Here is a 21065-nt window from a genome sequence, read left to right on the forward strand (position 1 = left end):
ACTATGAGGAATTATACATTTGAGTACAAGTATTCTCAGGATGGAGACATCATTATAGGAGGGATATTCGCTGTACATTCTATAGTGATAGACTGGAAACAGAAAGGAAGTCTTAGTTATAATCTCATGTGTGCAGGGTAAGTGAAATATGAAGTGTAAATCTCCCAATCTGATCAACAGAGCTGTGTCTTTAGGAGAGATGTGTGATAATGTTACGAATAGCTGCCAATGTACCACATGGGATGAAAAACCCACATGACCCTTTTTTTTTAAGGAATTCAGTGCTTGGTATGTGCATTATGGTGCTTTGAGGTGTGTTGTGTGTTGGGGTCTACTTACTGTACTGGTAGAACTTTTATCTGCAGGACAGGAACTGAGGGGAAATCTCTCTAATGGAGCCCTGGACAGTGGCTGTCTAAAGGAAAACAAGGTTTTGGTTTGACATGAATTTTAAGGCACCACAATAACATTATATAGTATTTCTGTTTCTGATGGCCAGAATTACATTCACCTTTTCACCGGAATGCACAATTTTAAGGCTTTTCATGTTGGGTCTCTATTTGCTCAGAACAACCTCTTTTATATTTTACCAAAAGTTGTGTAATGCATCTTATTTGTGTGCAGTAACATTACTTTTAGTGTATTTTCTATTGAAAATATTTATTTAATAAACTGCGCCTCTAATATCATAAAAAATCAAACTACCACCATTGTATTCTGCAGGGTCTTTGCTTTCAGAAAATATATTGTTTGGGGGGGGGGGGTTTAACAATTTTTTACGCCTTTTAATATTTCACACAAAACGTGACAGAGAAAACGTGAAATAACAAGGAATGGTGTCAGCTCTGCCAAGTTTCTTTTGCTAAACTAAAGAATGTCTCCCCTTCTCCTCAACTCTACAACATGGGGGGGTTGTTTTGCTGTCAGAGATGAAAACTGAAAAACTGTGTGTGTGTGTGTGTGGGGGGGGGGGGTGTGATTAGAACCCTTGAGTACATAGGCAAAGTTACATAGTTACATAGTTACATAGTTAGTCAGGTTGACAAAAAGACACAAGTCCATCCAGTTCAACCACAAAAAAAATAAACAAACAAAATAAAAAACACAGTACAATCCCATACACCCAACTTCATACCCACAGTTGATCCATAGGAAGGCAAAAAAAAAACAGCAGAGCATGATCCAATTTGCTACAGCATTGGAAAAAATTCCTTCCTGATCCCCCGAGAGGCAATCGGATTTACCCTGGATCAACTTTACCTACAAATCTTAGTACTCAGTTATTTTATGTACATTTAGGAAAGTATCCAGGCCTTTCTTAAAGCAATCTACTGAGCTGGCCAGAACCACCTCTGGAGGGAGTCTGTTCCACATTTTCACAGCTCTTACTGTGAAAAAACCTTTCCGTATTTGGAGGTGAAATCTCTTTTCCTCTAGACGTAAAGAGTGCCCCCTTGTCCTCAGTGTTGACCGTAAAGTGAATAACTTAACACCAAGTCCACTGTATGGACCTCTTATATATTTGTACATGTTGATCATATCCCCCCTAATTTTCCTCTTCTCAAGAGTGAATAAATTCAGTTCCTCTAATCTTTCCTCATAGCTGAGCTCCTCCATGCCTCTTATCAGTTTGGTTGCCCTTCTCTGCACTTTCTCCAGTTCTCCGATATCCTTTTTGAGAACTGGTGCCCAAAACTGAACTGTTTTGTGAACAGGAATGGAAAAGAAAATAACTAACATCCTTTGGGGTTTCCCTGACCCCGCTGGTAAAGTGGCACATCTGGATGATGTATACAACCTACAACAGCAACATTAACATTTGCAAATTAAAAAAAAATGCTGTTTAAGTTGCTGGAAAATCACAGCTACAGCCACCTACCAAACAGCTGAGGGGTCTCCTAATCTATAGCAGACTATTATCCCAGGTGAGGGTCTGGTATAGATGTTAATGGTGGACCCCACACAAAACTAAAATGTGTATAATTCCCCCTAAGGATGCACAAATGACCCATATCCCTGATGATGGTCTGATAAAGATGGCACTCAAAAAATGGCATATGGCCTTCCCATAAATATTCATACCAGACCAGTAGGGTCTAATACGAATTTTAAGATGAAATTTCAGGCAAACAAAAGCATGTGGTTCCACCCAAAATCCACATGTGACACTTACTGTATATGATCATGGCCCCTGTCAGACCAGGAAAAGTGAAGTAAGATTTCAGCCTCCCCACCTGAACCATACCAGGCCACATTTCCCCAGCATGGGGGGTACCTTGCCAGGAGGGCCTCATTGGCAAGCACTATAATGATGAGGACAAGCTTATTGGAAACTGGAAACCCCAGATACAAGCCCTCCCCCTATGTGAATGAGTTAGAGGTACACAGTAGCCTACTCATTCTTAGAATAAGTGAAAAAATAAGCACACCACCGTTTTTGACAAGAACTTTAAAAAAAAATCCATAATATAAATCCATTATCAATCAGTTTGTCCAACATTTCTGATCCAACCCACCAAAACAAATGAGCGACGGAGCAGATTATGTTTGTGGCTTCCGGTTTCCTAAGAACCAGTCAGAAGGGAAGAGGTCACATTTAGTAATTCTGATACCAAATGTCTCCCTTCCAGCTGGTGCCGGAGGTTTGACCTGGCCACATTCAAAATTAGTTCAGCCATTTGCCTAACCTCCAAACAAGCAACATTTGGTTCAAACCTGGGTTTATACCATCCCTAGTCATTTCCCCGGTCACAAGACCCAATAATATACGGAAATAAATAACCCAACCCACTTTCTGAAAAAGAGGTGAGCTTACATAAACCATATTATTAATGTGTGGGATCTGTTATGGAGAGCTGAAAATACTGTGTAGGGAGAGACAAATTTTTATTATTATGGTATTGGTACATGCCCCCCCCCTCCCCCCATCATGGCAGTGGCCAGTTCTCATGCCTTTGTGTTTGACAATAGTTTGCCCCCCCTCCCCCCATCATGGCAGTGGCCAGTTCCCATGCCTTTTTGTTTGACAATAGTTTGTCTATTGGAGAGAAATGGAGAGAACTAAAAAAACAATATTCTCCCACATGGACTTCAATGGGGTTTGACAGTTCACAAACTTTAGAATTTAAGCAAGATTTGATAAACTTTTCACAAACGAAACCCAGGAAGATTGTCTTATCTCTGACCCTGACTGTCTCCTATGGCATGTCTGTAGGCTCCAACCAGCCTTGTAGCACGTTTGTAGTCTCTGACCCTTTCCTCTAGTAAGTCTCCATTCTCTGACCTCCTTCTGTAGAATTACATATACTGAATATTATGTGCAGCTACTTGGTGATATCAGGGGCTACAGCTGAGGTCCTCTAGACCTCCTAAATTGCCAACCACGGCTATAACTTATATAAATGCAGGAATGATTGAATATCAATCCCACCATAGATCTGTGGTTGAAATGTATTATCTATTTTTGCATAAATCATTTCCGCTTGAATCCTTGTCCTGTAGACCAATGAAAAACTCTAAATTTTCTGCAGGGTTTACACGAGAGAATACAGACATCTCCTGGCTTTTATATTTGCTATTGATGAGATAAACCGCAGTCCAGATATTCTGCCCAACATAACTCTGGGATATCATGTGTATGATTCTTGTGGACATGTGAATAAAGCTATAAAAGACGTTCTACAGATATTGTCTGGACATACAAAGGAAGCTCCAAATTATTCCTGTATGGAGCGGGGTGCCCTGGCTGGTTTCATTGGAGATCTCAATTCTGACACCACTTTCCAAATGGCCCAGCTGCTGAATCTATATGGTTACACCCAGGTAAGAAAAGAAGAATGTCCTATATTATGTAACTTTAGGACAGCTAGTCGTTTTATGATGAGGTGGGTCAAAAGGGTACAAATAATCCTTGTGGCAAAGCATCACAAAGTATAATGCCCCGTACACACAATTGGAATTTACGAGGGAAAAAGTCTGATGGAAAAAGTCCAATGGACTTTTTCCATCGGATTTTCTGATCGTGTGTAGCCCCATCTGAGTTTTTTCATTGGAAATTCTGATGAATTCCATTGGAATTTAGATATAGAACATGTTCTATATTTTTCCGATGGAATTCCGTTGGAATTCCGATGTGATTTGGCCGGGCAAAAGCCTCTTTGGCTGTTATTGTATTTGGACAAATGCCTGAACTTTTTCCCGTTCAGTCCCCTGATGATCATACCCTATATTACCAAAAGTATTGGGATGCCTGCCTTTACACTCACATGAACTTTAATGGCATTCCAGTCTTTATCCATAGGGTTCAATATTGTGTTGGTCCACCCTTTGCAAACACCTTTGGGGTGAAATAGAGCTAAGACTGCGAGCCAGGCCTCTCATACAACATCAGTGCCTGACTTCACAAATGTGCTTTTGGAAGAATGGTCAAACATTCCCATAGACACACTCCTAAACCTTGTGGACGGCCTTCCCAGAGTTAAAGCTGTAATAGCTGCAGAGGGTGGGCCAACTAAATATTGAACCCTACGGACCAAGACTGGGATGCCATTAAAGTTCATGTGCATGTAAAGGCAGGTGTCCCAATACATTTGGTAAAAAAGTGAATATGCAATTAATATTTCAGGAAACTAGGAGCCACCAAAGTTACCAATGTCATTGGCTTACATGGCAATTAATCCCCAGCCAGGACCATATTTGATCAATGACATCATTGCTATACCCATCCCTTCCCTGTCATGTGCACTGGGTCTGTTAGGGTTTTTTAGTGTTGACAGGTTGGCAGGCAGTAGGCATAAACATAATTATGGATTTACAATGAGGAGCTTTTATTGGGTGTTTTTTTTAATAACATGTGTGTGTCTTTTTCTATAGGTTACACTTTTGTGAATGAGTAGGAGTACTATGTCCCTCTTACTCATTCACATAGGGGGGTCCATATCTGGAGGCCTCCTTATTTTTAAAAGCCTCCCACCTGCAAACCCCCACAAACACCGGGCTAGGGTTGTGGAGAGAAGGACTATCTATAGATAGATCTTGAATCTCAGTCTCCATGCTTTTCAGATCGTTTTCTGGTGTTCAGTTGGTGCTTGTGGGTTCGTATCTGTCTTTCAGGGCATGTAGTAAGGTTGTATTTGTTTTTCAGTGCTTTCTTGTCCACTCGTTTCTGTTTTTCAGGTTGTTCTTCATAGGACTTTCTGTTCCTCAGTGCGTTCTGTTTAGTTCATTCTGACCAGCTGACCGGTTTCTAGCCATGTTGGAAGCACGTTCTCGTCATATTGCTCGTGCTGCATTTGGGCTTGGTGTTGGGGTTAATACTTTGACCCGAGCTCAGTACATGAACAGGGTGAGGAGGAGTTCATGTATGAATAATTGGTTGCTCCAGCGGGACCAATTCTCTCATATACCTCTTCTGTGAGAAATACAGGAGAATAATCCTGATGACTTCAGGAATTATCTCCGGATGACGGACCCTGTTTTTCACCGTCTGTTGGATTTGCTGTCCCCCTATATCACGAGGCAGGACACTGTGATTCACCAAGCCATCACTAGTTGCCACGTTGTGATGCCTGGCAACTGGGAGAAGCCTGCAGGACCTTAAGTTCCCAACAGGCATCTCCCCCCAGGCTCTCGGTATCATTATACCAGAGACCTGTTCTGTCATAATTCAGTCCTGCAGAAGGACTACCATATTTTCCGGCATATAAGATGACCTTTTACACTGGAATTGCACAGCCAAAAACCGGGGGTCATCTTTTACGCCGGGTGAAGCAGCTGCTCGATCGATTTCAGCTGCCGATTGCTCTGTACGGCTGCATGTATTCTGTATATGCACCGCTCAGCCAATCCCGATGCACTCTGTTGATGACAGAGCATGCTAAGCCTGCTCGGATTGGAGTAATAACCTCTGCCAATCCGAGCAGGCTACATTTTGTAGCCTGCTCGGATTGGCAGAGGTTGTTACTCCAATCCGAGCAGGCTTAGCATGCTCTGTCATCAACACAGTGCATCGGGATTGGCTGAGCAGCGCATATACAAACTACATACAGCCGTACAGAGCACCGGCGGGCTGCGGCTTCTTCATTTAATTAAAACCCATTACTTCCACCCAAGGGGGTCGTCTAATACGGTGAGTAGACTTAAAAACCACCATTTTTAGCAGCATATTAGGGGGTTGTCTTATATGCCGAGTCGTCTTATACGCCGGCAAATATGGTATATTAAGGTAAGTTTTCTCCTTTAACATCACATTCTATGTATTTAAGCTAATGTATTGTATTTCTTTAATCCTTCCCTAATTACCATGATTGTAATATGTTGTGAATGTCCCCTTTGTCCCCATGCATGCTGTAAGGTTTTAATGCTCCTTTTGTGGCCTACATGCATATTTCCCCTCACTAACCTCTCCAGCAAGCTATACTGGGCCCATATACACATACCCTAGTCACTTACCAATGTATTTTTTCAGCTCCATTGTAGTGCATCCCCCCTAAAATGTGTACAAATGTTTTTGTTCTCATTAAATTCAAGCAGAGTGGCAGAGGGTTTTTTTGGAGGGCCCAAACTCATCTAGAACCCCCTCCCCCTAAAATGTGTACAAATGTTTTTGTTCTCATTAAATTCAAGCAGGGGGGGCAGAGGCTTTTTTGGAGGGCCCCCAACTCAGCTAGAACCCCCTCCCCCCTAAAATGTTTACAACGGGGCATCAGAGGGGGTGAGGAATCTGATAATTGAGCCTTCTATTTTTGTATTTAAATACTCCTTAAAATAAATGTTATACTGATGTTGGACAAGAATGTATTTTTGCAATCTGCTTGCAATGTTATGTGCAAAAGTACTATTTTTTTCTAGTTTGACTCCACAGTTTCCTTCAACGCCACAGGAAAGGCAGAATATGGCATCCCAGTTTGACCAGCGGTGGGACTTCCCCAACTGTGGAGGGGCAATAGATGGGGAGCACGTCCGCATAGTGCCACCACCATATTCGGGGTCATAATTATAACTATAAAGGTTTTAATAGTATTGTGTTAATGGCGGTGGTATTAGTATGAATTTCTGTATGTGGACGTGGTGAAGAATGGCCGGATGTCCGATGGTGGAGTGTTCGCACAGACAGAATTTGCCCAACATCTCCAGACTGGTGGCTTGGCACTGCCACCTGATGAAGACAATGTTGAGGACCTTCCATGTGTTTTTATCACTGATGAGGTTTTCGAGCTTTGACCACACCTGATGGAGCCATTTCCCCTGAGGACCCTCACCTCGGAGAGGAGGATTTTTATTTACCAGCTGGCCAGAGCCCAAAGGGTTGTTGAGAATGCCTTTGGGATAATGGCTAGCTGGTTCCGCCTATTCCTTACCACTATACATATGACGGACTACAAAATGAATCATATAGTTTTCTCCTGCTGCATATTGCACAACTTTTTAAGGAGAAATGCACTGAATTATCTGGCCACAGTTGGGCCTGGGGCCGGACTTTCAGATAATCCCCTGACGGGCCTGGATACTGGCCATACTGGCTTGGCCCCCCAAAGCACCTGTGCAGTGCGGAGAAATATGTTGAATATTTTACGGGTAGGGAGGCCATTGCTATGCCAGACAATGTTTAAATTCTAAAAAATAAATAAAAATTCAGTGAAAAGCTAGATTTGACATTATTGCCTGTATTTCTTTTATCTGTCTCCTAGGTTCTCCTAGTGCACTTTAACTTCCAAGTGGATTTGTCTTTAGTACATTACCACCATTGTCACTGTAAACAACAACTTCATTTTAAAACTGGTATTGAGCATAGAAAGAAGAAGCCACACATTGTTGATTATCAAACTATTTTTACTCTGTGCACATTCACATGTGCGTTATAAATTTTCAGAAAACTAAAACCATGGGCATGGGCAAATACCTACCTAGAAAAATAGGATCCCATCCTAAATTCATGTCCACAGTTTTTCGCAACTATGTCCTTGCTTTATGATGATTTCAACAAGCAACTCACTGCGGAAAATGCTATTAGGAATCTCAAACAAGGTACAGGACCTGTTGAGGACTTCATAGCGCAATTTCAGAGGTGGGCCATTGATACTGAGTGGGACGATATTACACTCCGTAACCACTCAAGGATGAGTTGGCTAGAGCAGATCTCCCCCAATCTCTCAATGATACCATACAACGTGCTGTCACAATAGATCGTAGGTTAAGAGAGAGACGATCTGAATCTTCATCAAGTTCCACAGCACCTGTCCCTACACCTCAAGAACTGAGCCTGCACCCTTTTGAGGAAGGAATGGACATTGGGACCGTGCAATGCTCCAAAAATCATTCAAAGCCTTCTGAGTGATGTCTTAGGAGACTTTCTGGACATGTGCATAGTGGTGTCTCTAGGAGACATTAAAATTTGCTCAGTTGAACTTTTGCAACATCGGAAATATGTCGGATGACTACTTGCAAGACTCCAGAAATTGTGTCTTTGAACAGACCATTATTTCTTCCCTTGACCCTGTTGTAATATTAATATATATGTGTACGTATTTAATATATTGTGTTATATGTATTGCACAACATATTGTATTACGTTATCATATTGACCAGGAATTCAATTGAACTGTCAAAGCCAGCTGAATTCTAACATATCAAAGGTACAGAAGACCCTTTGATGTGTTAATCTTATCTGAGGCCTTGTACACACGGTCGGACAAAACCGATGAAAATGGAATGAAGTTCAATTTCATCTGTCCAAAATCCACGCATGCTCAGACTAAATGAAGGGACGGGAGCGCTCGTTCTTGTAAAACTCGCGTTCGTTTTTGACATGGCACATTCTACATTTTTAAAATTAGTGTCTCGTTTATTTCAGCGCATTTTTTTCTTCGTTCTATTGCTAGAATAAACACGTTGTTGTGCTGATGCTATTTAGACAGAGTTCTCCCATACTGATTTATTTTCTTTTTTGCTTGTGATCTCATGTTTATTTATGTTTTTGGATTAAGCCAGATCTCCAAAATAATTTTTTGGACTCCACATATATTTTTTTTGTTGAAGTTATCACACCAATTTTTTTTTTTTTTGTGGAGAAATGTTTTTTTTTTTGGTCAAGTTATCACACCAATGTGTTTGTTTCAACCCCCCTCAAGGAGGTTGTGTCCTTTGTTAATTACACATTGTATTTCTGAAATGTTTGATGGCTATTCACCAGAAAACACAATAGACAAGGTTTTAACGTAAATGAAATTGCCATTTATTCTGGCAAAACCAAATCAAAAAAAGAACAGCAACACTTGACCAATTCACAAAATACATGCAGACTTTTTGGACACCAAAGGCACATTCCACCATGATCAAGAACAAAATCAACAACCTCAGGAGTCTCAATGTTGTCCCCAGATCCCAGAAATTAGAAGCAGCAGCAGATGACATAAATGACCCCAAGCTGTGGTACTACAACAACCTCAGTTTGGGGAAAAATCAGCTGGAAGCCAGAGAATCACTTTCTGGTCTTCCTTACAGCCTTCCTTCCAGGCTGCCTTGCAGCGGTACTTCCACGGCCCCGTCCACGGACCCTTGCGGGTGGTGACGATGTGGCAGCAGGAGGAGGAGGAGAAGAAGCCCGGGCCGGGTCACTCAATTCTGTGGTCACAGTCAGCAGGTCCCTTCTCCCCCACCATATCACAGAGTTGATCAGATCTTGGGCCAGGCCCCTTTGTCCCTCCCCCAAAATTTGCATCTTGTTTGCTAGGTAGGAGGCGTAGCTCTCCACTGGGTTCAGCGGGGCCCTCATGATCTCTGCAGCCTCCCTGATCACCCGCAGGGTCTCCTCCTCCAACTGGCTCCAGCACCTCTTTTTTGTTGGTGGGCGCATCTGGAGGGGAGGCACCTGTGATATGGCACCTGCTGACTGCCACTCGGCCCAGCCTCCTCATGGCTGCCAATCACCACTTCCTCCTGGCTGACGCCTTCCGGAGCTGCCGCCTCCTGGCTGGTCTCTTCTTGTGTAGAAATAAGGGACATGTTTTAATTTTTAGCAAAATGAATCACACACATTTTCATGTTCTTGACTTTATGTTGTTTTTCTAAGCTTTCCTTTTTGGTTACAAAATCAGCTCGTTAAACCAACACTAATTTGCAGCCAAGAAAGAAATATGTTGTAAACTACTATACCTCACTGAAGAACAGCATATCTGGCTCCTGGGTCAGAAGATATGGCTCCTGGGTGTCAGCCAGCTCCTGGGCACACTCTGCAGGGGTGGGGAGAACCGTGGAAAGGCCGCTGGAAGGAAGGGTGGAAGAAAGGGTGGAAGGAAGACTAGAAATTGATTCCCGGGCCTCTATTGAATCATGCAAAAAGCTGAGGTGCTTGTAGTACCACAGCTTGGGCTCCTTTACATCACTTGCTGATGCTCCTGACCTCTAAGATTGGTGCACTTTGACATAGTTCTTTCTGTATGTGCCCCTGAGGTTGTTGATTTTATCCCATTTAATGGTGGATGTGGCCTTCGGAATCCAAGTCTGCATTTATTCTGCAAATCGCTCAAGTGTTGCCGCTCTCACATTAGCCTTTTGATAGGCTGGGTGCCTGACGTCCCATAGACAGGTCAGTTCCCTGTATTTATCAATACATTTACTTAGCACGTCGGGGATATTGAATTTCTCCATTTTAAATTTTTCTTTCTAGAATAGCAAAACAAAAACATATAAACACCAGGCTCAGCTTTTACATTGTCAGAATCTGCGCACAATCTTTTGACCTTCAAACACAGTGTCTCCTGCTGCCACTAAAATGCTGCCCAGCTCTGCCCCATTGTTGTGGAAAATTTTGATTTTACCTGCAGACTCTGTATTTACATTTCACTAAATAAGTGTCCTAAAAACATGCAAAAGTAATGAGAGCATTCATCAAGGCACCATTCATGTGTAGATATCATGCCCCTCAGCTTTGATGAGATGATTCACTGCTGAATTACCTCTGTCCAACAAGCACAATCATTGCCTGATCTGATACACAATAAAATACAGAGGTTTTGCAGTCTCACATAAATATTTTGGAGATGTCTCCGAGCAGATGGAGAGAAATATTGCATGGGGGGCCCCAAGATAACAAATTGCTCAAGGGTGCAATCAACATATAAACCCCCCATCCCATGACTCCAGTCTATAGGCCTCTGATGGGCCCAGTTTCACATTTACCCTCTTTTCTGCCGTTTGTCACTTCCGCTTGTGCAGACTATGTGTAACAAACCTACTCACGTCATTCTCCTTATATACCGTGTGCATGCGTGAAACGCCACCCTCTTCGCCCGCCCATGACGGACCTTTTCCTCTATTCCACACCCCTAATCATTGTGAAACGACAATATGGTGGAGTCACAGGTGCGTGGTAGATCCTGCCCCGACGAGGAAAGGCCGGATGCTGTAACGTCACGATCCTGGCCCAGGCGCTACAAAGCGACAAATATGTCACTTGAAGAGATGGTGGACATACTGCAGAGGAAAGATTATGATGGAGATCATGGCCCATACCACACCCCTAATCGGAGGAAGCACAAAATAATGGACAAAGTGGCGAGGAGACTTTATGAGATATTTGGGGTCAGGAGGTCCAAGGAGCAGCTCCGAAAAAGGTGGTCTGACTTGAAATTGCAGGAGCCAGAGCAGTATAGGAAGATCAAGAGAATTATTGAGAAAAGTAGGTAATTGTTATGTGCTTTTTGCAATTGTCTTTATAATTTGTGGACAGGTTTTTCTCCATGTGCTTCTTTGGCCTGGTTGTACTTTTTAACATGACAAATTTCTGTTTACAAGTTGGCAAAGTGTCGTATTTTCCATTCGTTGTAAACATCATTCCTCCAAAATCCGATGTTTTCCGGTGTTCCAGGAAAAGCACACCTGAACATGCCTATTTGGCGTAAACCAACATTTATAAACATTGTTGTCAAGATGATGTGTTTGTTCAACCTTACTAGAATGTGAAATGCAAACCGGATTCATTCACATAGTGATAATAAGCAGCTGTTTTCACATCTAGACTCAAGAGCTAACTAACATTTTTATTAGGGTCTCCCCAACAAATGTTTTTTTTTGGGGTGCATCCATGTGTGTCACTTTGCCAAAAAGCGGCAGTATTCCAGCTTGGGAGAAGTCAGAAAAACAAAGGGGATGTTTTTAGGATTGATCCCAAACAGACAATTGTACCCCACTTCTAAGCAATGTTTTCTATTTCTGCCCTCCAATATCTGTGTGCTGATTGTTTCATTTTATTAGGGGAAAGAAGAGGACACCATTCGGAGGAGGCAAAGAGGCCCAGACCCGAACAACCCCACCAACCTCAGCATGTGGAGGAGGAGGATGTGGAAGAAGGAGTTGTGGAAGAAAGAGAGGTGGAAGAAATAGAGGAGGAAGAAAGAGAGGTGGAAGAAATAGAGGAGGAAGAAAGAGAGGTGGAAGAAATAGAGGAGGAAGAAAGAGAGGTGGAAGAAATAGAGGAGGAAGAAAGAGAGGTGGAAGAAATAGAGGAGGAAGAAAGAGAGGTGGAAGAAATAGAGGAGGAAGAAAGAGAGGTGGAAGAAGGAGTTGTGGAAGAAGGAGGTGTTGAAGATGGGGAGGTGGAGATTATCAGCACAACAGGTCAGTGTCTGTCACCCCAGCTTCACAGGGAAAAAGAGATGTAGGTAGGCCTGCACATTTCTAATAAACACTTTTGTATTTTTTTAGGGGATGAACATGGTGGTATCACAGCATCTGCTAGGACACCTTTCTCCGGTGCTAGTGCCCAAACGTGATCCAACAAATTATGGAATGCAGTACTGAAATGGACATTATTTGGAAAAGGATGAATGTCATTGAGCAAAATTATAAGAACATCCTTGACATGATGGGCCGTATAAAAGATTAACCCCCCCCCCCAAACCAGTTTAGATGTTATGTTTTGCACACCAATTTGTATTGGATAATCCACAAGCCAAAATTTGAAGATGCACACAGTGTGCCAACATGTGCTATATGCCATCACAGGATATCGATTGTCTGTGCTTGGTGGGTGCAACCTCTTCCTCGCTACTCAAGTAGGTGAGAGGAAGGGTTTGCACCCCAAAACACATCCATTGATCACCCATGATGGCAGATAGCACATGTTGACTTTTGTCATGGGATCAGGAGAGAAATCCCCATTTTGCCGATCAAAATGTGTGCATCTTCAAATTTTGGCTTGTTCCGGGGCGACATCACCCCATCACATGTGTTTCTAATAAGGTTGAACTTTGTAAGTTCCATTGTTTGTTGATATTTGCTTTTTTGAAAAAGGCATGTTTTTTTGTACCACAGCAAAAAAAAAAAAAATGTTTTTACCTGAATAATTCAAAAAAGCACAAGTTGTGCACAGAATAAAACTCTACAAAAAAAAAAGTTTGAGTGGCTTCTTATTTCTATGCTCAATACCAGTTTGTAGATTTAAAAAAAGTGAGTGATTACTGTGAAATGGAGAACTACATTTGGAGAAAGAAAATAATGCGCATACCACATAAAATATTAAGAGAATGAAGCAGCGACTCAAAAATGTTATACAACATAAATAATACAAAGCAAAAAATGGAGTCACGCTAAAAAATGAGATTGAATATGCCTTAGTGAAAAGTCATGTGCAAAATTATATATAGAAAACCAGGTGTTGAATATCTGTGAATAATAAACTAAAGCAAATAGTCCAAATGAAGGAAAAAGCCTTTCTTGCACAGTCTTTGATATATGAAAAAAGGTCCAAAATAAATATCATGAACGTGTTCAGTTTATATAGTGTTGAGATATCACACCGCTGCAATAGATGAGAAAATGTGGAAACCACCACCAAAACAAAAATGCTGACCCTTACCAGAGTCTAAGATCCTAACGGATCAGATAGTGCAGGAAGTGTCACAATCCAATGGATAAACCGTAACGTGCCTCCTGACGGGGTCCTCAGTAATCACCGAGCGTGTCATGATCCTACGGGGTAAAAATGACCGCACCAGCCAAGCAGATACTGGCTGGAAAAAGCGCCCAGAGGCAATTCAGTTCGCATGCGTTGCACTATACAAGTCATTCATTCATTCACCGATAATTGCACGGAACACCCAAAGAAAAAGATACTAACATAGTGTAAATCCGTGATTAAACAATCGAAACACAGAGGACATCACCCAGTGATTGATTGACGAACAGTTGTGAAAATTAGAAGGATACACACCACCAATGTACACACTGTAGAAAAAAGAAAAAAATTGCGCCAACTTAAATGAAAAACAACAATCAAGTCCTTTGTAAATAAAACAAAAGTGGTAATAATGTCCAAAAACAGTTGAACTCCAGAACAGACAACGCCCAGTGCACTGATGAATGTGTGAGCCGCCGCCACCACATGGACTGAGGCTTACCAGAGGGTGATTAAATAACAGCGTTATTTATATTCCATAGCAGGATAATCCAGGGTATGGGGTCACAGCACAAGATGGATCAGAGATGCAGCATAGACCACAGCAAATACGAAATCCACGGCGGGATATGACCAGACTAAGGCCCCATACACACCATAGAATCTATCCGCAGATAAATCCCATCAAATGGGTTTCTGCGGATAGATTCTATGGTGTGTACACTCGGATATTTATCCGCGGATAAATCTCCCCTGGGATGGATTTCCAGCAGATGGATATTTGCTGACATGCTCAACAAATCCATCTGCTGGAATCCATCCCAACGGATGGATCCGCTCGTCTGTACAGACTCACCGGATCCATCCGTCCAAAGGGATTCCCCGCACGCGTCGTAATGATTTGACGCATGCGTGGAATTCCTTATATGACAGCGTCGCGCCCGTCGCCGCGTCATAATCGCGGTGACGGCGCGACGCGTCATCGCCAGAGGATTTCCGCGCGGATTTCAATGCGATGATGTGTACACGCCATCGCATAGAAATCTGCTGAAATCCTCGAGAGGATTTATCCGCGGATACGGTCCGCTGGACCGTATACGCGGATAAATCCTCTCGTGTGTATGGGGCCTTAGTGTGGGGTACTCTTCCTAGACCGTTTCAGGCAGCCAACGATATACCACATATAGGGATGGAGACCGCAACATAGCGTAGTATGTACAAACTGGTTTATTTAACCACTTGACAACCGGGCCTATTTTGGCACTTCTCTCCTTCATGTAAAAATCACAATTTTTTTGCTAGAAAATTAATCAGAACCCCCAAACATTATATATTTTTTTTTAGCAGACATCCTAGGGAATAAAATGGCAGTCATTGCAATACTTTTTGTCACACCGTATTTGCGTCTTACAAGCGCACTTTTTTGGGGAAAAAATCATTTTTTTTAATTAAAAAATAAGACAACAATAATTTTTGCCCAATTTTTTTATATATTGTGAAAGATAATGTTACGCCGAGTAAAATGATACCCAACATGACACGCTTAAAAATTGCACCCGCTCGTGGCATGGCGTCAAACTTTTACCCTTAAAAATCTCGATAGGCGACGTTTAAAAAATTCTACAGGTTGCATTTTTTAAGCTACAGAGGAGGTCTAGGGCTAGAATTATTGCTCTCGCTCTAACGATCGCGTTTTCATATGCGGGCGCTACTCGCGTATGCGTTCGCTTCTGTGCGCGAGCTCGTCGGGACGGGGCGTTTTAAAAAAAAAAATTGTTTTCTTATTTATTTTTATTTATTTTTATAATTTTTTACACTGAAATAAAAAAAAATATCACTTTTATTCCTATTACAAGAAATGTAAACATCCCTTGTAAGAGAAAAAAAGCATGACAGGTCCTCTTAAATATGAGATCTGGGGTCAAAAAGACCTCAGATCTCATATTTAGGCTTAAATGCAAAAAAAGAAAAAAAATTAAACTGTCATTTTTTCAAATGACAGAAAAAAAAATGTTGCTTTAAGACGCTGGGCGGGACTGAAGTTTTGACGTCACTTCCGCCCAGCAGACATATGGGGACGGGTGGGGGTGATTTTTCCCTCAGTCGCATCCCCACACAGGTGCCGAACGGACCCGATCTCCTCCGCCGCTACCGACGGCTCCGGTAAGCGGCGGAGGGCGCGGGAGAGCAGCGGGAGGGGGGGCCCTCTCCCACCACCGATAACGGTGATCTCGCGGCGAAATCCCCTGCGGAGACCGCCGTTATCGTTTACAGGACCGTTGGCACTAAAGATGGATAGCTCGGTTGTGGCAGCAGCTGCTGCCATTACCAAGATATCCATCTTTAAAAACAGGACGTACTTTGGCAATGGGTCGGTTGCCAAGTGGTTAAAAGATAAAATGCTACTTACACAAGAAAAGTGCAATCGAGCGATAAAAACAAATGCCGGCCAGCATGAAATAGGAGCCCTTCCTCCTTGTGTAAACGCAGTGACGTCACTGCACGCCGTCATCCCAGGCGTTTCGTCATACGTTGATGTTTTCAATGGGAATGGGCTCTGCAGTGATTCACCACTTTATATATCCAAGCCTCGCTTTGATCGCCAGGAACCCGAAATAAAGAAAACTTCATTTTGGAAATGGGAAACTAATAATACAGACGCTACAGAGAAACGAAAGTCTCTGCGGTTAAAGACAGGGAGATCTGTGCCAAGTCAGAATTTACACAAATGAAAAGATAAAGAAATGTTGTTTTATATACAATAATTATAAACATTACATAATAAAATGTAATGTTAAAAATTAAAATATAATAAGGTCAAAAACGTGTAAAAAGATACCTGCAAAATTAGCAGGCAAGATATACAGACCCCCTACTGGAATTGAGGGGAACTCCATTGTGAACTAAAGTAAACCTAATTAGGTGTATAAAAAATGTGTATTAACCCTTATTGGGAATTACATGAGAATGTGAACCAATAGTAGGTTAGTATCCATAGGGCAATTAAGCCTTATTAGTGAAAAATTTATGTGAAAGTATGTGAGGACAATTTTTTTTTTTTTATAAATAATAATACAATATTAATTGAGAATTAATAAAAAAAAAGCAAGGCTTATACAAATAAACCACAATTAGGTACATTATAAATTCATACTGAACATCAAGCATTATTAATGAATGCATTAACATCGGTATCAATATTTAGACCATAAGGTGTGTAGCATTTTAGGCGATGTATCCAAGCCATTTCAAGCTTTGATATTTCTCTCACCAGAGAGCAACCCCTCCAATTGGGCTTATATTTGTCTATTCCCAAGAATAATGTATTGGATGGGTCTTTATTGTGTTTCAGAAGGTAATGTTTAGATACCAAGTGATTCTTAAAGCCCATAATTATGTTGGTGATATGTTCGTTCAAACAAACACGTAGTGGTCGCTTGGTACGGCCCACATACTGAAGACCACATGGGCACTGCAGTAAATAAACAACGCCTGTTGTCCCACAGGTGATGAATGGCTTTATACAGTGTTCCTTCCTAGTAACGGTAGATTCGAAGTAGTAGTTTGTCTGTTCCTGCATGAGTTGTTAGAACAAACCCTACAACATCTACACTGATAAAACCCTGTTAGCTGGTCAAAAAAGTTTGAGACACTACAAGGAGGATTCAGAATATTGGGTGCTATACGGTTTCGTAGAGAAGGTGCACCTTTAAAAATGACCCTAGGTCTCTCCAGGAGAAGTTCTTTTAGTACAGGGTCATTTTTTGCCAAATGCCAGTGTTTGTTAATCAGTTGTTTAACACCTCCATGTTGAATGGAATAGGAGGTGATAAAAGGGGCACACCCCTGAAACTGGTCACGTTCACCTGGGGGTCGCTCTATTAAGAGATCGGCCCTTGGGATAGAGCTAACAATATCCAAAGTCTCTTCTAGAGACCTCTTATCATACCCTTTTTCCAAAAATCTATCCGTCAGCACCTTAGCTTGTTCAGAGAATTCAAAAGGGTCAGAGCAGTTCCTACGGAGCCTAAGGTATTGGCTCTTTGTGCACACACTGACCCTTACCAGAGCCTATGATCCCATTGGGGATCAGACAAAGCGGGGAAAGATGTAATCCAGCATGGGGAACCAGAGCGTCCTTGATGTTATGGTCCTCGAGGGTCACCAATGGAGTGGCAGAGTGTCCATAAACAAGGAGAGACTCACATAGTGTATTACCGCAATAAATTTAATAAGAAAGGTAAACGGATGCACTTACAATCATGAAGATAATAACAGCTTAAAAACATATACAGCTGGCCGGCGTAGCAGAACGAGGATTCGTCCTCAGCGTGCGGTGACGTCAGAAATACATTTGGCACTAGAAGTGCACTAGTTGGAGAACCAGGGAGACAGATAAAAGAAACCAAAGCAAGAATGACAAACAACTGTATAAATTCCAATGGTCAAATTATTTACTAATTAATATTTCTTTCTTTTGGGGGTCAAATTAGAAAGAAATATGTTCTGGCATAGCAATGGCCCCCCTACCCAAGAAGTACTCAACATATTTGTCGCGTGCCTCACGAGCAGATTGGGGGGCCAAGCCAGCGCGACCAGTGTCCAGGCAAGGAAAGGTATCTAAGGGTAGTCCTGCCTCAGCACCAATGTTGGCTAGGTATGACTGGGAGTGCCTGCATAAAAAATTGTGCAAAATGCAACAGGCAAAAACAACGGTGTTCAATTTATATTCCGCTAGGTGTATCGCTGTCTGGAACAGGCGGAACCGGCTGGCGCGTATCCCAAAGGCATTCTCGACCACCCTCCGGGCTCTGGCCAGCCGAAAATTGAAAACCCTCCTCTCCGGGGTGAGGGTTCTCTGGGGAAAACGCTGCATGAGGTGAGGTCCAAGCCCGAAAGCTTCATCCGCGAGAAAAACAAAATGCAGTGCCAGACCACCAGACTGTAGACGCTTGGCAAACTCCGTCTGCGCGAACACTCCCCCATCAGACAGCCGGCCGTTCTTTCCCACGTCCACATACAAAAATTCGTACTGTGCCGACACCACTGCCATCAACACGATACTATTAAAACCTTTATAGTTGAAATAGTACGACTCCGAACGGGGTGGCGGCACTATGCGGACGTGTTTCCCGTCTATTGCCTCTCTGCCACAGTCTGCCATTCCTGTGGCGTGGAGGGAAACTGTGGGGACAAACAAAAAAATGCAATTATGACATTGGCACAAACATTGCTATCACAATACAAAAAACATCCTTGTGCAACATCACAGTATATTTATTATTGGAGTATTTCATGTAAAAAAAAAAGTCCCACTTATCAGACTCCTCACCCCTCTGATGGCCAAATAAACTTTTGGAGGGGGGGTTCTAGCTGAGTTTAGGCCCAAAAATTTGAAACAGGTAGCACTCTGCCTAAATTGAATGATAAAAAATACATTGAGACACATTTTAAGGGGGGGGGCAGAACTACAACGGAGCAGACAAAAATTAGGTAGAAAAAAGACTAGGCTAGGTGTGTTTGGGCCTAGGATAGCATGCTGGACAGGTTAGTGAAGAGAAGGTTGCATGTAGGCCAAAAAAAAAGCATGGAAAGCTTACAACATGCATGTGGACAAAAGGGGACATTCACAGCATATTACAATCATGGTAATTAGGGAAAAATGCAAGATATACAAGACATTAGCATACATTTAAAGACATGGGGCCAGATTCAGATAGCAGTTACGACGGCGTATCTCCAGATACGCCGTCGTAACTCTGAGTTGCGGGGTCGTATCTATGCGACTGATTCATAGAATCAGTTACGCATAGATTTCCCTAAGATCCGACCGTCGTATCTTAGGCTGCATATTTACGCTGGCCGCTAGGTGGCGCTTCCGTAGATTTACGCATGGAATATGCAAATTAGGTAGATATGCCGATTCAGAAATGTACGTCCGCCCGGTGCATTTTTTTACGTCGTTTACGTTAGGCTTTTTCCGGCGTAAAGTTACCCCTGCTATGTGAGGGGTATCCTATGTTAAGTATGGACGTCGGGCCAGCGTCAAATTTTCCGTCGATTACGTCGTTTGCATAAGTCATTCGCGAATAGGGCTGTATGTAAGTTACGTTCACGTCTAAAGCATTGACGATTTGCGGCGTAATTTCGAGCATGCGCACTGGGATTCTTTCACGAATGGCGCATGCGCCATTCGTAAAAAACGTCAAATACGTGGGGTCACAATTAATTTATATAAAACACCCCACATTTGAATTAAGCAGGCTTACGCCGGACCATATACGTTATGCCGCCGTAACTTAGGGCGCAATTTCTTTCTGAATACGAAACTTGCGCCCTAATTTATGGCGACGTAGCGTATCTGAGATACATTACGCCCGCCGATAGATACACTATTGTATCTGAATCCGGGCCATAGATTGTGATGTTAAAGGAGGAAACTTACCTTAAAGCGGGCGTTCACCAAAAAAAACATTTTTTAACATTATATTCAGCCGAGTTGTCATAATGACAATCGGCTGTTTTTTTTATCTTATCCCCGTACATACCGTATTTTCAGCATCGTACCCGGAAGTGGCGGTGAGAACGAATATAGCAAACGGTATGTACGGACGTTTTTTTTTTTAATAAAACCAGCCGATTCTAATCGTAATTAATGTGGGAAAAGCAATGTTAAAAGTTTATTTTTAGGGGAACCACCGCTTTAAAGGGGCAGCTGTCACACATATACACATAAGGTTGGCACCTTTTTTCTATTTTGAGAAAACATTACAGTATATACAGAATATCACAGATGTGTTATCTGAGGAAATGAGAGTTCTGGTTGAATAGACAGACCCATAGTGGAAATGTAAACATTGATCTGGTCCATAAAGGATATACAAGTTCAGGAGCTGAGATGGTAATTGTGTTTATACTCGGTTGTCCACCACCAGCTAAAGCCAAAATCAGTCTTGCAGTGGGAGTGTCTGTCCAGAAAACTGATGATCAGGAGACCCCTAGGTGGGATTACAGGAGGAAGAACTCTTAGAGGGGAATTTATCAAAACTGGAGCAGCCAGAATCTGGGCAGTTGTGTATGACAACCAATCAGCTTCCATATTTCATCTTCAAGGCTTAACTAAGCAAGCTGAAGATAGAGGCTGATTGGTTGCTCCAGATTCTGACTGCTC

The 21065-nt window shown here is 42.3% G+C and overlaps 1 protein-coding gene across 1 annotated transcript in view; it reads left to right on the plus strand.

The window, feature by feature from the left end:
* The first annotated feature begins 3788 nt into the window (after window positions 1-3788).
* LOC120924732 (vomeronasal type-2 receptor 26-like) overlaps window positions 3789-21065 on the plus strand; it is a 52674-nt gene continuing 35397 nt past the window's right edge. The window contains exon 1 of the mRNA XM_040335749.1: window positions 3789-3822. The gene's annotated coding sequence lies outside the window, so the exon portion shown is untranslated. The remainder of the gene's footprint in view (window positions 3823-21065) is intronic.

The sequence above is a fragment of the Rana temporaria genome, chromosome 1 (assembly GCF_905171775.1).
Source record: "Rana temporaria chromosome 1, aRanTem1.1, whole genome shotgun sequence".
NCBI lineage: Eukaryota > Metazoa > Chordata > Amphibia > Anura > Ranidae > Rana > Rana temporaria.